At 36.4% G+C, this 14,435-nt stretch overlaps 1 long non-coding RNA gene across 2 annotated transcripts in view; it reads left to right on the forward strand.

Moving 5' to 3' along the window:
- Positions 1-14,435, forward strand: part of LOC114476233 (uncharacterized) — a 59,114-nt gene that overhangs the window by 17,209 nt on the left and 27,470 nt on the right. The window contains exons 2-3 of one of the 2 annotated variants that reach the window (XR_003675548.1): positions 7,417-7,468; positions 8,475-8,611. This is a non-coding gene — a long non-coding RNA (uncharacterized LOC114476233). Of the gene's footprint in view, positions 1-7,416; positions 7,469-8,474; positions 8,612-14,435 lie in introns of those variants that run through there. The other variant, XR_003675549.1, reaches the window with a different exon arrangement.

Genomic DNA, 14,435 nt, shown 5'->3' on the forward strand with positions numbered 1-14,435 from the left:
CCGCCCACATTTTTATCATCCAGCTGTGTTTGTCCAGCTTTTTACTGAGGACTGGACGTCTGGAGGTGAGGTTCATTACAAACACAATGCACCACGTAATACGACCATTTAGCTTCAATGAATACAAAACTAGCACAAAAATGTATGCAAAAAACAAGCTTTTTATTAAGAAGTTTATTTCACTTCATTGAGTTTACATGTTTCAGTGTCACTTTACATCAATGGCTCCTAAACATTTTCTGATGCGCTCCCCCATTGAAGAGTGAAACATTTTCAGGGCCCCCCCATCCCAACAAAATTGGTCAAAAATGTAACTGACTATTCTTCTTCAAAACTCATTAAAAAAAACTGCAATCACATACTTTAGAACAGGAACAATAAAGTCATAATCATGAATATTTAAGTCTTAATTTTTAGACCATGCTACCAAACTCAAAACGCCCTCACTTTTCTCTTGTTGTTGTTGTTGTTGTTGTTGTTGTTGTGCACACGAGTTCAAATCACTACTCCTGTTATTCATGAACCGATCAGGCTGAAATGTAGTAGCTATAATCTATGGATGTGTACGCATTGACACACGGAGCCTGATTTTTGACCTGGACCCCAAAAGAAACAAAAAACGAAAGTTGATTTTTCATATATTTGCCAGTCAAATATTATGACGGTTGGTGGTACCGAATCATTGGCATATACCAATATATAAATGGGTCACATTACCGCGTACTCTATGAATGAATATGAGATGCTCTGAGCCCTTTTTTGAAATGGGGCCCGGGGACCCACCCCCCATTTTCGGTAATTTTGAAATTATGGGAACATAGTCGTGTGATATATCGTTTCAAAAGTAATTCAACGTAAATTATGATTATGCCTCGCACAATTCGATGAGGGGCTCACCCCCCTTTTTTCAGCAATTTCTGTTAAAGTTGTTTTCTTATTTATTTGTGAGTCAATTATTGCGACAGTTGGTGGTACCGAATCATTGACACATACCAATATATGAATGAGGCTCATGACTCCATATGTGCCACGGGGGCACCAGGGGGCATCACTACTCCTCCGTTAATGCTCGTTGAATCGGGCTGTAATTTCACATGGATATTCTATGAGTGCGTGTCAGTGAAACCGAGTCATTTGACTGAATTCTCCGGAACATGGTACATAATATTTGGCGTGGGTGAAGTTTCGCGACCCCGGCCGTAGTTCATCCGAACTTGTGTTTTTTTATCATTTCGCGTCATCTCGTCATCCTAGTGCGGGACCAAGACTGACCCTCGTATTTTCAATTCATGTTCTAATCAAGATCATTTACTTCATCATTATTACATTAAAATTTTTAACTTAAAATTAACATTATAAAACCACATATTTATTTGTTCATTTTCCAATTTATCTCTTTTTTGTTAAAAAAGCACTTTCTGTTTTGGCATTTGGAATTTTGCGTTTAAGAAAAATGTGAGTGGCAGAGTTTATTACTTTTAAGTTATTTTCATGTGAATGAAGAATTACAAGATGCACTTTTTTCAGTAAGCTAGGCCTGTGTATTTTCAACATAAATGATAAATTCTGTTGGTTCAGGAAAAACACCATGACAGGCTGCAGCTCCTTTTTATTTTTTTATTAACTCTGAATGCATTATTTTGTACTTTTGTTTTGTTACTTAAACTTTATTTTGTAATTTTGAGTTAAAGATCAATAAACATATATTGCATTGTTAAGGAATTCATGTTTTTTTTTTTTTTCATTTCGATATGTAAATCAACATGTATAAATTGCTTTTAGTCAATTAATAGGGAGAGAATTGAGCTGGAAAGTGACTTTTCAGAGGCTGAAACTCTGGAATACAGACGAGTTTGGGAAAATAAACCTCAAATACTATGTTTTTATGGTTCTTAGAACAAATGGAGATGGGTGAAAAATGGCATGTCTCATTTAAGTCAGTATTTAGTAAGTAATCTTGTGGATTTTTGATGTGAAATTGTTTTTTTTGTGCGTTTGTTGTCTTTTTGTGTTATTTTGAACTCAAATTTTGTGGGTGTTTTTAGTAATTTTGTGTATTTTTTGTGGTCATTTTGTATAATTTTTTCTGTTTGTGTGTTTAACTTTGCACATGTTTATCAGTGGCTTTAATGTTTAGTGTTACTAATTTTAATGCTTCTTTGTCTTGAATCACATTTTGGGTTTTATAAGTACTTGTGTTTATGTACAGTATATATATCCTGTGTATGTATGTTATTGGCTGATATATCAGTTATAAGCTTTTTAAAACCCCAATATTGATAAAATTTATTAAATAAAATCTCATATCGGTCATGCTGGAGTTTAATTTGTGATAATGTCCTTAAACGTGCATGTGAGATGATTCTGTGTCATGTTGGGGCCTGATCTGATTCTAAATATAGAGAAAAACAGGTTGGATTGATTTTTGCGTTTCAGAACGTGAATTCTGGTTTTTTTTTCCGTCTGTTTTTTGCGATGGTGGGAAACGGCTATGATTGGGTTGTACCGAGGCGATCCAGTCCAATCACACGTGCTTCCTGCACACTGGCGATACATTAAGCAGAACGGAGGAAGCTCACAGCGTGGCGTCAATAAATAAAAGTGGCCGTTAGATGTGGCGTGTAATCAGCGTGGAGGGGCTGATCCTCAACATGGACACCATCCAGAGTTCAGTAGAACAATGCATAAAGGCTGAAGATAAATGTGTTATCTGATGGCGTAGCTATGCCGAGCTGCTGCTTCTGGGCCTGGGGGGGGAGGTGGCAGCAGCAGTCGTGTAAACAGACAGCGCTCTGGAGGAATGCTGGACTCAGTGACCTCCCGCCCCGAGTGCTTTAGCAGTCACTGAGTTCAACCAACCCACAGCTCCGCCTCAGCCGCTCCGAGCCTGAGGCCCCTTAGGGTGGAAAAAACACACCTCCTTTACTCAACACCACCGTCTTCCTACACACACACACACACACACACACACACACACACACACACACACACACGATGAGCGCTCACTCACTCTTTACTGCCTTAACTGTCAGAACATACAGTTCTTTTATTTTCACTCTCCAGCCGTCTTTAAATGATGCTCCACTTCACTTTATAGAGACAAAAGCAGTTACATTATATCGCTTTTACATGAGTCAGCATTAATACTAATTATTTATTTAATGAGTGCAGCAAAAAAAAAAAAAAGGCAACGGAAAACCAGTCTTTGCATTTCTAACATTTTTTATTCAAACATGTCACGTGTGTATTTGGTGTTTTATAGCTCACACTTACAACATTACAACAGGCGGCTCCACAGAATAACACAAAACGATGACTACAAACTCTTAATGAATGAAAAATATACAACACAGCAACAAACGTACACAATACGACAACGAAAGTACACACAGTAGCTCCAAAAAAGACAAAATCACACACAATTAAACATTAAAAACACAGAAAATGGGAGAAAATACACAAAAACCAACAAACACATAACGACAAAAACAGTCATGACTCCAAAAACACATAATATAACAATAAAAACATGGAAAATAACAGAAAAGCATGCATAATGACTCCAAAAACACACAAAACAATAATAAAAACAATTAAAATGAGAGAAAATACACAATGATTTCAATGGTCGCTTTACATGAGTCAGCATTAACTATCTATTTAATGAGCGCAGCTAAAACAAAAAAAGGCAAAGGAAAACCACAGTATTTGCATTTCAAACAGTTTTTATTCAAAGTCACGCACGAGAAAACTTGTATCATGTTTATTTGGTGTTTTATAGCTCAAACAAGTAAACGCACAAAATAACTCCAAAAGCATGCGAAATGAAGACTAAAAACACTTCATGAACAAAATATATAACAAAACAACAACGAAAAACACAGAAAAGGACAAAAACACACACAAAACAACAAAAAACTGAAATTGGGAGAAAAATATACAAAACGACAATTAAAACATACATAATGGCTCCAAAAACACAGAAAAGGACAAAAACAAAACAAAAACACAAGAAATGAGAGAATGAGAGGGCCTGTGTTACAAATCTAGATAATTATATCCTGGATTAATCTCCGTTAGTGGGCTTCACCTAACCAAACATTCTCTGTCAGAAAGACGCTGTCCTATGAAGCACGATACCAACAGGCTGAGTGAAGCGTGTTGATTTCAGTCTGGTTAACCGGCGCACTCTAGTTACAGAGGAGGATATTACAGCGTCAGATTCTTTAAAAATATGAAGAATTAAAATCCATAATTTAGTATTTTCAGTAAATGCAGAAAGTAATTAATGCAGGAATTGTTGAGTGTTAATTAAATTAGTGAGATTATAAACAAAGAATAAACAGTTTCACTTTTTTAATTTGTCTGTGTCTTTGAAGCTGCGTTCATACAGATCAGCCTACATCATAAGGTGGAATATTTTAATATTATCTACAGGACTGAGGCTCTTTACATTACCACAGAATACATGAATTAATGAATTAATTTATGGGTGTGAAAGTGCTCGATGCACACAGGTTTTATCAGCTGATTTATTTAACTTCTTTTACTTTATCAGTCCATCAGATATAAATCTATATGTTTCCTAAATGATGTCATCGGTAAATGAAAGGATTACATCAATGTCTAAATATTCTCTCTCCTGTCAGCGTCACATCAGATCCACACAGCGACGTGTTCACACATCACCTTTTGTTGGACAGCTCGCTTTCTAAGAGATCTGATTGGTCAGGAGGCGGGGCTTTCGTACTCGCTAAAATCTTAGCCAGAACAAAACCTGGTCCCAACCAGGTTAGACGTTCAGCCTAAGTTACCGTGGTGATTTAGCTCCGTCAGACGTTAGCGAGCTTTGTTGTCCAGCACACACTGATTAATCTAGATTTGTAGCGTACCCCGTAAAAGTACACACAATAATAAAAACACAGAATATGAGAAAATTCACAAAATCATGACAGATGTCACAAAACAGTAACATTTTTTTTCCTCCTTTTTTTATTGTCATCTTGTTTATTTTTGGTGTATATTTGTTAATTGTATTCATGTTATTTTGTATATTATTATTCTATCATTTTGGGTTTTTTTTGTATTTGTCATTTTTTGTTGTATTTTTTTATAATAATAATGATGATGCATTAGATTTTATGTAGAGCTTTTTCATAGACACTCAAAGTGCTTTACATTGATGTGCAATTTTTTTAATCCACACACGGTGGTAAGCTACTATTGTAGCCACAGCTGCCCTGAGGCAGATTGTCATTTTGTACATTTTTCTATCATTTTTTTGCATCCTAGTTGTTTTGTGCATTTCTGGAGTCGTTTTTATCGTTTACCTTGGGGAGCTACACAACATTAGCCTGAGGGTCGCATATGGTCCCCACGCCGCCTGTTGCCTACAGCCTGCATGAGTTAATACTGCTTTAAATGAACATCCTGTGTGTGTGTGTGTGTGTGTGTGTGTGTGTGTGTGTGTGTGTGTGTGTGTGTGTGTGTGTGTGTGTGTGTGTGTGTGTGTGTGTGTGTGTGTGTGTGTGTGTGTGTGTGTGGATCTTTGCAGTGTCAAGTAGACAGTGCCATCTGCTGGAGTAGAATTTAAGAATCAGCAGGTCACGTGGATGAAATTCATATGGCATCATACAATATGAATCTCAGTATTTTTAAACTCAGTCTTACCAAAGTGAAAAGGAAGAAAAGCAGAAAAAAGAAAAGACAGAAGGAAAGAAAAGAGAGAAATAAAAAAATCAAAATAAAATAAAAAAAATCCATCCTGCACATTATGTGCTACTTTAGTCTTTTTCTCTAAAATAGACTTTCTGTGTTAATTCTAAATTAATTCCATGATTTTCTATAAATACAAGCTTCAGTTTTAAGTAGAAAAATGCCATTAATTGCAATTAATTACAAAAAATAGTGCGATTAATTTGTTCATTTATTTTTTCAAATCGATTGACAGTCCTAAAAATAAGCTATACAATAAAATTATATTGTTATTGGTGAAATTGTGATGTTTTTTTTTAATATATATATATCACCAAAATAGAAAACTCGATATATGTTGAATTGTGATATATTGCCCAGCCCTAGTTGGAGATGGTTTTAGATGGAAGTGGTTCTTCAACACATGGATTGAGGAAGATTATAACTTATTATAACTGTTATTATCACGTTATTAAAATTGTTATTAAAATTGTTATTAAAACTGTTATTACTTTTATTATAACGTTATTAAAACCATTATAATAACTTACTACTTTTATTATAATGTTATTAAAACGGCTATAATAACTTTATACTTTTATTATAATGTTATTAAAATCGTTATTATAACTTTTATAACTTATTATAACATTATTATAACTGAGAACGACGGACACTAATATCACTTAACTGCAACTGAACACATGTTTGAGATGTTTCCTTAGACAGTTTACCATTTGGATACACACACACACGCACACACAATCACAGCTAGCTGTTGTCTGAGGAAATGAGGAGCTGTCTGGTGCCATGGCAACCATTGCGGATATCCTACCCTATGCGTGCGTGTGTGTGCACGCATGTGTGTTTGAGAGAGGGGTAGCAGTGACTGATTGACAAGACCTTGTTACTGTCCCTCCGTCAGTCTGTCCGTTCCTTTGTCCGTCTGTCCCTCCATTTGTCTTTCCCTCCCTCCATCCGTCCGTCCATCTGTCTGTCAATTCTTCCCTCTGTTTGTTTCTCCCTTTGTCCGTCCGTCCATCTGTCCCTCTGTCTGTCCCTCTCTCCTTCCATCCGTCTGTCCCTCCGTCTGTTGGTCTCTCCCACCATCCGTCGGTCTGTCTGTTCGTCTCCCTTTGTCTGTCCCTGCCTCCATCTGTCTGTCTGTCTGTTCGTCTCTCCCTCCATCAGTCCTTCCGTTTGTCTGTCCCTTCGTCTTTTCGTCTCTCCTTCCATTCGTCTGTCCCTCTGTCCGTCTGTTATAACATTATTAAGGAGACATTAGGGACTGTTCATAGCATGAGGCAATACCAAAACAGAAGTGATACAAAGCCAGAAACAGACGGTGACTTGTGTGTGTGTGTGTGTGTGTGTGTGTGTGTGTGTGTGTGTGTGTGTGTGTGTGTGTGTGTGTGTGTGTGTGTGTGTGTGTGTGTGTGTGTGTGTGTGTGTGTGTGTGTGTGTGTGTGTGTGTGTGTGTGTGTGTGTGTACAGTGCTGCTGCCTCCTCTCACACTGTGACTCTGGTTTGAACTGCAGCTCATTGTGGCCCATATAGTGTGTTACATAACACTGAGAGACAAATCCTGACCTGGATTTTCACCAAAGCGTCTCCAGCTCTATCACAGCGTTCTCCTGCTGTTTGTGCTGTCATTAGTAACACATCAAAGCCTAATTATTAATCACTATTTGTTCCTCATACTGTGTTTACTCTCTTCCACAGGATATTGAAATATCAGTTGATTATGGGAGGAAAACACCAGTCAGTGACTCTGGTAAGTCGAGTCTCCACTAATTCTCACTTCCTGAGCTAACCTGTTGCTACAAGTCACTCCTTAATGCACTTAATATGTTCTCAAACTGGAAAAACACACAAAATGACAACAAAAACACACAAATATAGGACAACAAAGATGCACGAAATGACTCCAAAACCACAAAACGACATATCAAACATACGAAATGTGAGTAAAACACATAAAATGACTCCATAAACACACAAAATGATGGAAAAACACACAAAATGCACTAAATAACAACAAAGACACACAAAATGGCAAGACAACACACAGGATAACAAAAACATCATTCCAAAAACACAAAACAACATATAAAACATACAAAATGTGAATAAAATGCACAAAATGACAACAAAGGTACACTAACTGACTCAAAAAACACACAAAAATCTCTCCAAAAAACACAAAACATAAAAAAACAATACAAAATGCCAACAAATGCACACAAAATATGAGTAAAATACACAAAATAACAAAGACACACAAAATGGCAAAAGAAAACACAATACAGGACAACAAAAACACACACAATGACTCCAAACACCCAAAACGACACAAAACATACAAAATGTGAGTAAAATACACAAGATGACGACAAAGATATAAAACCTGACTCAAAATACACATAAAAATCTCTACAAAAAACAACGTGAAAATCATACAAAATGTGAGTCAAATACATAAGATGAAATTAAATATACACAAAATGATAGAAAAACACACATTATGATGGAAAACACACAAAAAAACTCCAGAAACACAAAACATTAAAAAAAAACATGCAAAATGTGAGTGAAATACACCCACTGACAACAAGAACACACAAAATGAGTCCTAAAACACACACAAAGCCTTTGTTGTGTTATTGCTCAGATGGATGCTACCCTGATAATAAGCTAGAATTACTGATCCACGCCCTTTATCATGTGTTGATAATATCAAAGGCTTTTGATGACTCCATGTTTTCTATGTGTCTGTGCAGTAATCCTGCTATTTCTGTCACTGGACCTCACATAGAAACCTGCTGGGCTGACGTGACCTCCTTTCCTCCAACCACACTGTTGTTGGATGTGGTTGGATGTGTAATGTTCAGCTTTGATGTGATGGCCTGAAGTCAGCTCAGAGCGTCACTCAGTGTGTGAGAGAGTGTCGAGCTTTAACTCACACTACATGAATAAATACGTTTAGTTTATTCAGTCTGCTCCTATATTTGGACGATTAATGCTGTTAGTAATATTAATAATGAATAAAACCATAGTGTGTAAATAAGTGCTCGTCCCTACTTTAAAGTGATAAATTCAAATTTTAAACAACCAACCAATGTTAAAAGGCTTTTGTTAAACTATTTATCCAATGTTAAAAATAGTCTCTGTTGTTCTGTAAACACTGCAGCATTATTTCATTTAACTTCCACAGACGGGGCCACATGTGGCCCCCAGAGTAAACACACAGAATGACTCTTAAAACACACATCAAAATCTAATAATTACAGCAAAAATCCACAAAATGATTTCAAAAACATACAAAATGAGAAAAGATCTACACATCAACAAAAATACACACAATGGTTTTAAAAAAAACAACCAAAAAAACATACAAAATGAGAGAAAATATAAAAATGACAACAAAAATCCACAGAATGATTTTAAAAAACTCACTAAACATAAAACTAATGACTGAAAATAGACAAAATAAGAGAGCAATTTACAAAATGACAATGATAAATCCAAAAACACACTAGAATACCTAAAAACACTGCCTAAATGACAGCAAAAACATACAAAATGAGAGAAAAATATATAAAATGACAAATACATATATCATAGAGAAAATACACAAAATGACAACAAAAACATTCAAAATGGAGAAAATATTCGAAATTAGTTTAAATACACAAGAATACACAAAATTACTCCAGAAAGACACAAAATGACAACAAAACGTGTGTGTGTGTGTGTGTTTCAATTTCCTTTTTAAAATCTGTCTCACAGCTTTAAATAAAAATTCATTGACTTATATTAGAATTCTCCACATTTTTCCTTGTTCAGATTCAGTTTTTTTCGGTAAATCCCCTGCGTTAGCTTCCACCGCAGCACATGCCGAGTGGGGGGGGGGGTTGGGTTTGGTTGATGTGATTCATGCTGATTCACTAGTGAAAGTAGATCTGAGTCATGGAACAAACACAGACAGTAGAGGAAACCACACTGCTGTCCACACACACCCTGGGCTGATGCATGAGCACACTTGGTTTGTGGAATGGAGGCTCGCTTGCTCATGATAGCGTTCCCCCGTCATTAGTCATGTCTTACGCCCTGTAAAGATCTCTGATTGGTTTGAGTGAAACTAAACATGTAGTTTTTCTAAGGGACGGGAGAGAATGGTGGGAATCACTGACTTACAGGTGAGGACGAGGCCCCAAACTCACCAAATGACAACAAAACACACAAAATAGTAGAAAAATGCCACAAAACAACTGCAAAAACACACTGATTGTGTAAAATAAATACATATTATAGAAAAATACAAGAAGTGACGACAAAAATACAACAGAAATACACAAAATGACTCATGACAAACAAAAAACAACAAAAATGCACAGAATGATTCCAAAATACACACATTACAGAAAAATACAAAAACTTATAACAAAGAAAGTTACATCAAAAACACAACACAAATACACAAATTAAGACAAGTCAACACAAAACGACTGCTGAAATGTTGATCATGTGACCCTCAGATCAGTGTTTCGACTGTGATTAAAGTTGTTCGTCTGTGGTTCTTCACCTGAACCTGTTGGTGGTTATAATTTCATTTCAAACCTCATTGTTCCAGAATAAATCTCACACTTTTTCTGCTGCTGTTTGTTTAGTTTTTTACGTTTTGTGGATCTGAAAGTTTGGAGGTTAGTTTCTCTGTGACTGTGGATGAGGTGATAGTCTGGTTAACTTTAGCTCACAGTGAGCACGCTGTTTGTGAAGGGACGATTTCCAAAAGTTATTTGCAGCCTGTTAGTCGTCTCACTCTGAGCTTTGCTTCTATTCTGATCAAATACTGTGTTCTCACAGAGCGAGGAGGCGACAGTCTGCCCCACGGCTGCTCCACCGCTTACAATGACTCAGCGTTAGTTGGTTTGGAGGTCAAACTCAGCAGAAAGTTCACTAACTGTCAAGGAAAGTCAATGATTTTATTTACAAATTTGTTTTTATTCTAAATATTCTCATCATTAACATAATGATGAAGTTTGGTGCATTGCATTGTGGGATGTGGAGTCCCATAGATGTATGCATAGAAAGGCTTTTACTTTATTCTTACAGTGATTTCTTGGGTAAATTCATAAGACAAAGACAGTGTTTGTTGGAAAGTCACTTTGGCGAAAACACGAGAAACACATGAAATGATGCTAGTAAAACACACAAAATTAAAGAACGATACATAAAATGACCAGACAAACACACAAAAGACCACTATAATAATGAAAAGATGATGACTATAAAAACATTAATTACATTAAGTTATGCAAAACGGCAACCCCAAAATGACTCCAAACATACACAAAACAACAACAAAAATACACAAAATGAGAAATAAAATCATAAACACCAACAAAATAGCTCTAAAATGTATGCAAAACAACAAAATTGAGAAAATATACAATACAACAAAAATACACAAACAACAAAAACACACAAAATGACTAAAAAATTATGCGAAACGACACGCAATGACTCCAAAAATACACAAAACAACAACAAATATCACATAAAATGAGAAATGATATAGTAAACACCAACAACACAAACAAAATGACTCCAGAAATATACAAAAACATAGAAAATGACTCCAAAAATACACAAAAAATGAATTTGAAAATATACAAAACGCCTACAGAAACACAGAACATGACGCCATAAATGCACAAAAACACAAAAAATGACTCCATAAATACACCAAATGACATCAGTTAATAACTGGTCATTAATGTATTCCTTTTACTGTTGTGCCTTTTAGCCTCTACTCCCGAACTGTCTTTATTTATATATTTTAAATCCTATTTATGACTACATATTTTAATCTTTCTGCTGTTTGACTGACTGACTGCTGCCAAAGAGATGTAATTCTATTGTCTTATCAGTGCAATGACAATGAAGCTTCTACATCTTCTAACGCTGACATGAATGTTGATCATGTGACCCTCAGATCAGATAGTCACATGCGCTGTGATAAAAGTGGTCCATCTCTGGGTTTAAATTGGATTCTAAATCCAGAACATGTTTTTGATGGCTGCGTGTGAGTCCCACGGCCACTGAGGGAGGGAATTAGAAGTCTCTGAGAAGTTGTTAATCACCTCAGTCACTAACATTCCACATGTGGGGCTTGTGTGAGGCAGAGGGAATGCTGGGAGATGCATTTGGACCCAGTGCTTTTTAATTAGACGGAGATGCTGGCAGGGCCTGATGGAGGAGAAAGAGAAAGGCTCTCAGGACGTTTGAGCTGCGTGAGAGGGTTCACACACACACACACACACACACGCACACACAAACGCTGCATGACTCATTCAGTCTGTGTGTAAAGCACGGTGTATGTGCGGCTACACGTGCACGCGTCTGATGCAGGGAAAGTGAGTGTGTGTGTGCGCACGTTCTCCTTACCTCACTGCTCAGGCATTCCGGTAGAGAAAGTGTTGTGAAGAATAGAGAGCGGCTCTCACAGTGTGGGCATTCATGGGTCGGGCCCCCATGGGCCCGGCCGGGCTCCAGTGTTCGCAGACAAAGCCTCTCCTGCAGGACCCAGACACACTCACACACAGGACAGGGGGTGTACGGGGGGCGCTGCTCAAGGTAACAACGAGGGAGAGTGTGTGTGTGTGTGTGTGTGTACGTTCTACTCCTGCTTCACAAACAATACACGTAATAATTGATAATCATAGATTCAGTCCAGACGCGCTGCCCTCAAAGTAAACACATTAAATGACTCAAAAAACTGATAAAATTACAGCAATATTCACAAAAAGACAACAAAAGCACACAAAAATAACCAAAAGAAAAAAATGGACAAAATGACTGAAAATAGACAAAATGACAACAAAAATACACAAAATAACTGAAAAAGACACAAAAACCTGACAAAATGACAACAAAAATAGATAAAAACAACATAAAACCAATGTCTGAAAATAAACAAAATAAGAGAGCAATTTACAAAACGACAGCAAGAATACACAGAATAACTCAAAAAACTACAAAAAGACACTAGAATACCTAAAAACAATGTCAAAATAACAAAAAACCGACTCAATAACAGATACATTTACAAAATGACAACAAAAATACACAAAAATAACCAAAAAACTAACAAAATTACAATAGAAATACACAGAATAACTCAAAAAACAACAACAAAAACAAAGACACACACAAAACACCTGACAAAATCGACAAAAACAACATAAAACCAATGACTGAAAATAGGTCAAATAAGAGAGGAATTTACAAAATGGCAAGAAATACAGAATAACTACAAAAACACAAAAAATTACAAAAATAACAAAAAATAGACTAAATAACAGAGAAATTGACAATATAACAAAAATAATCAAAAACACTGACAAATTGACAACAAAAATACACAAAATGGCTCAAAAAACACGAAATTACAGAAAAATACACAACCTGACTCAAAAAGCATACAAAAGTACATAAAAACACACAAAAAGTAAACAAAAATAACAGAAACACACAAAACAACAACAAATGACTAAAAAAAACATACAAACTTACAGAAAAATACGCAAATGGACAAAAATGCAAAACACAACCATACAAAGTTTAGTATGTTTTTAGTCATTTTGTGTATTTTTTGTTATCTTTTTGTGTGTTTTTTTTTTGTTATTTTGTATGTTTTCTTAGTCATTTATTGCATTTTTCTGGGGGTTTTATGTTTTTGGATTGCTTATTGTGTATTTCATTACAGACAAATACACAAAAGAATGATGAAAAAACATACAACAATAACACAAATAATTACAGTGACAACGAAGTTACACAAAATGACTCCCAGAACACAGCAAGAACAGAACAATATCCAAGACGGGAATAAAATGCACAAAAAAATAGAGAAAAATGCCAAAAACACACGAAAATACACAGAATTACTCCAAACACACAACAGACGAGTACAAAAATAACTAAAGTAAATGAAACCACAACTTAAAAAATGACTTCAAACACAAGGAAAACATCAACATATACGATTATATACGCACACACCATTTGTAGTTTCCTGTGTTAATGCTCTGATTGCTCATTATTCTAATGCTGAATTACTGTAAATACTGATCATGTGACCCTCAGATCAGACGCAATCACGTGTTTGTGAATTTTGTGTTGCTTCGATACGTGTGTTGAACTAAAACTGTAGATTAACAGTTAAATGTGAGTAAATGAAGTTATTTGTGTAAACAAACAGAATCCTGTTTTTCCTCTTAATGATGAATTAGAAACGCTGGCAGATGAAGACGTCCTCTGTGTAGAAGCAATACTAAAGTATTCATTACTTTGCCTTTTACGTGTGTGTGTGCGTGTGTGTGTGTGAATCAACGTTGTGCACGGAGCTTTGTGGCAGTAATAAGAATGATTACTGCGGCACATGGTGGTCCGATGTGAGAACGCTGGTCAGAGAGCGGTCCCTGTCCCTGTGTGGGGGCCCCTTCCTACACACACATACACGCACACACACACACACACACACACGCACACACACACACACGGGTTATCTAAGGACACAGTGAACCAGCCTACCCCATGGAGGGGGGAGGAGGGGGAGGAGGAAACTCTGGTGGAATTCTAAGAGCTGGAGCTGCAGGCTTCACGCCAGAGGCAGCAGAGACTGAGCGCTGCAGACCACTGATGATTGGCTGCTGAGAAAGAGAAGGGGTGGAGCT

Source organism: Gouania willdenowi, chromosome 14 (assembly GCF_900634775.1).
Source record: "Gouania willdenowi chromosome 14, fGouWil2.1, whole genome shotgun sequence".
Classification (NCBI taxonomy): Eukaryota; Metazoa; Chordata; class Actinopteri; order Blenniiformes; family Gobiesocidae; genus Gouania; species Gouania willdenowi.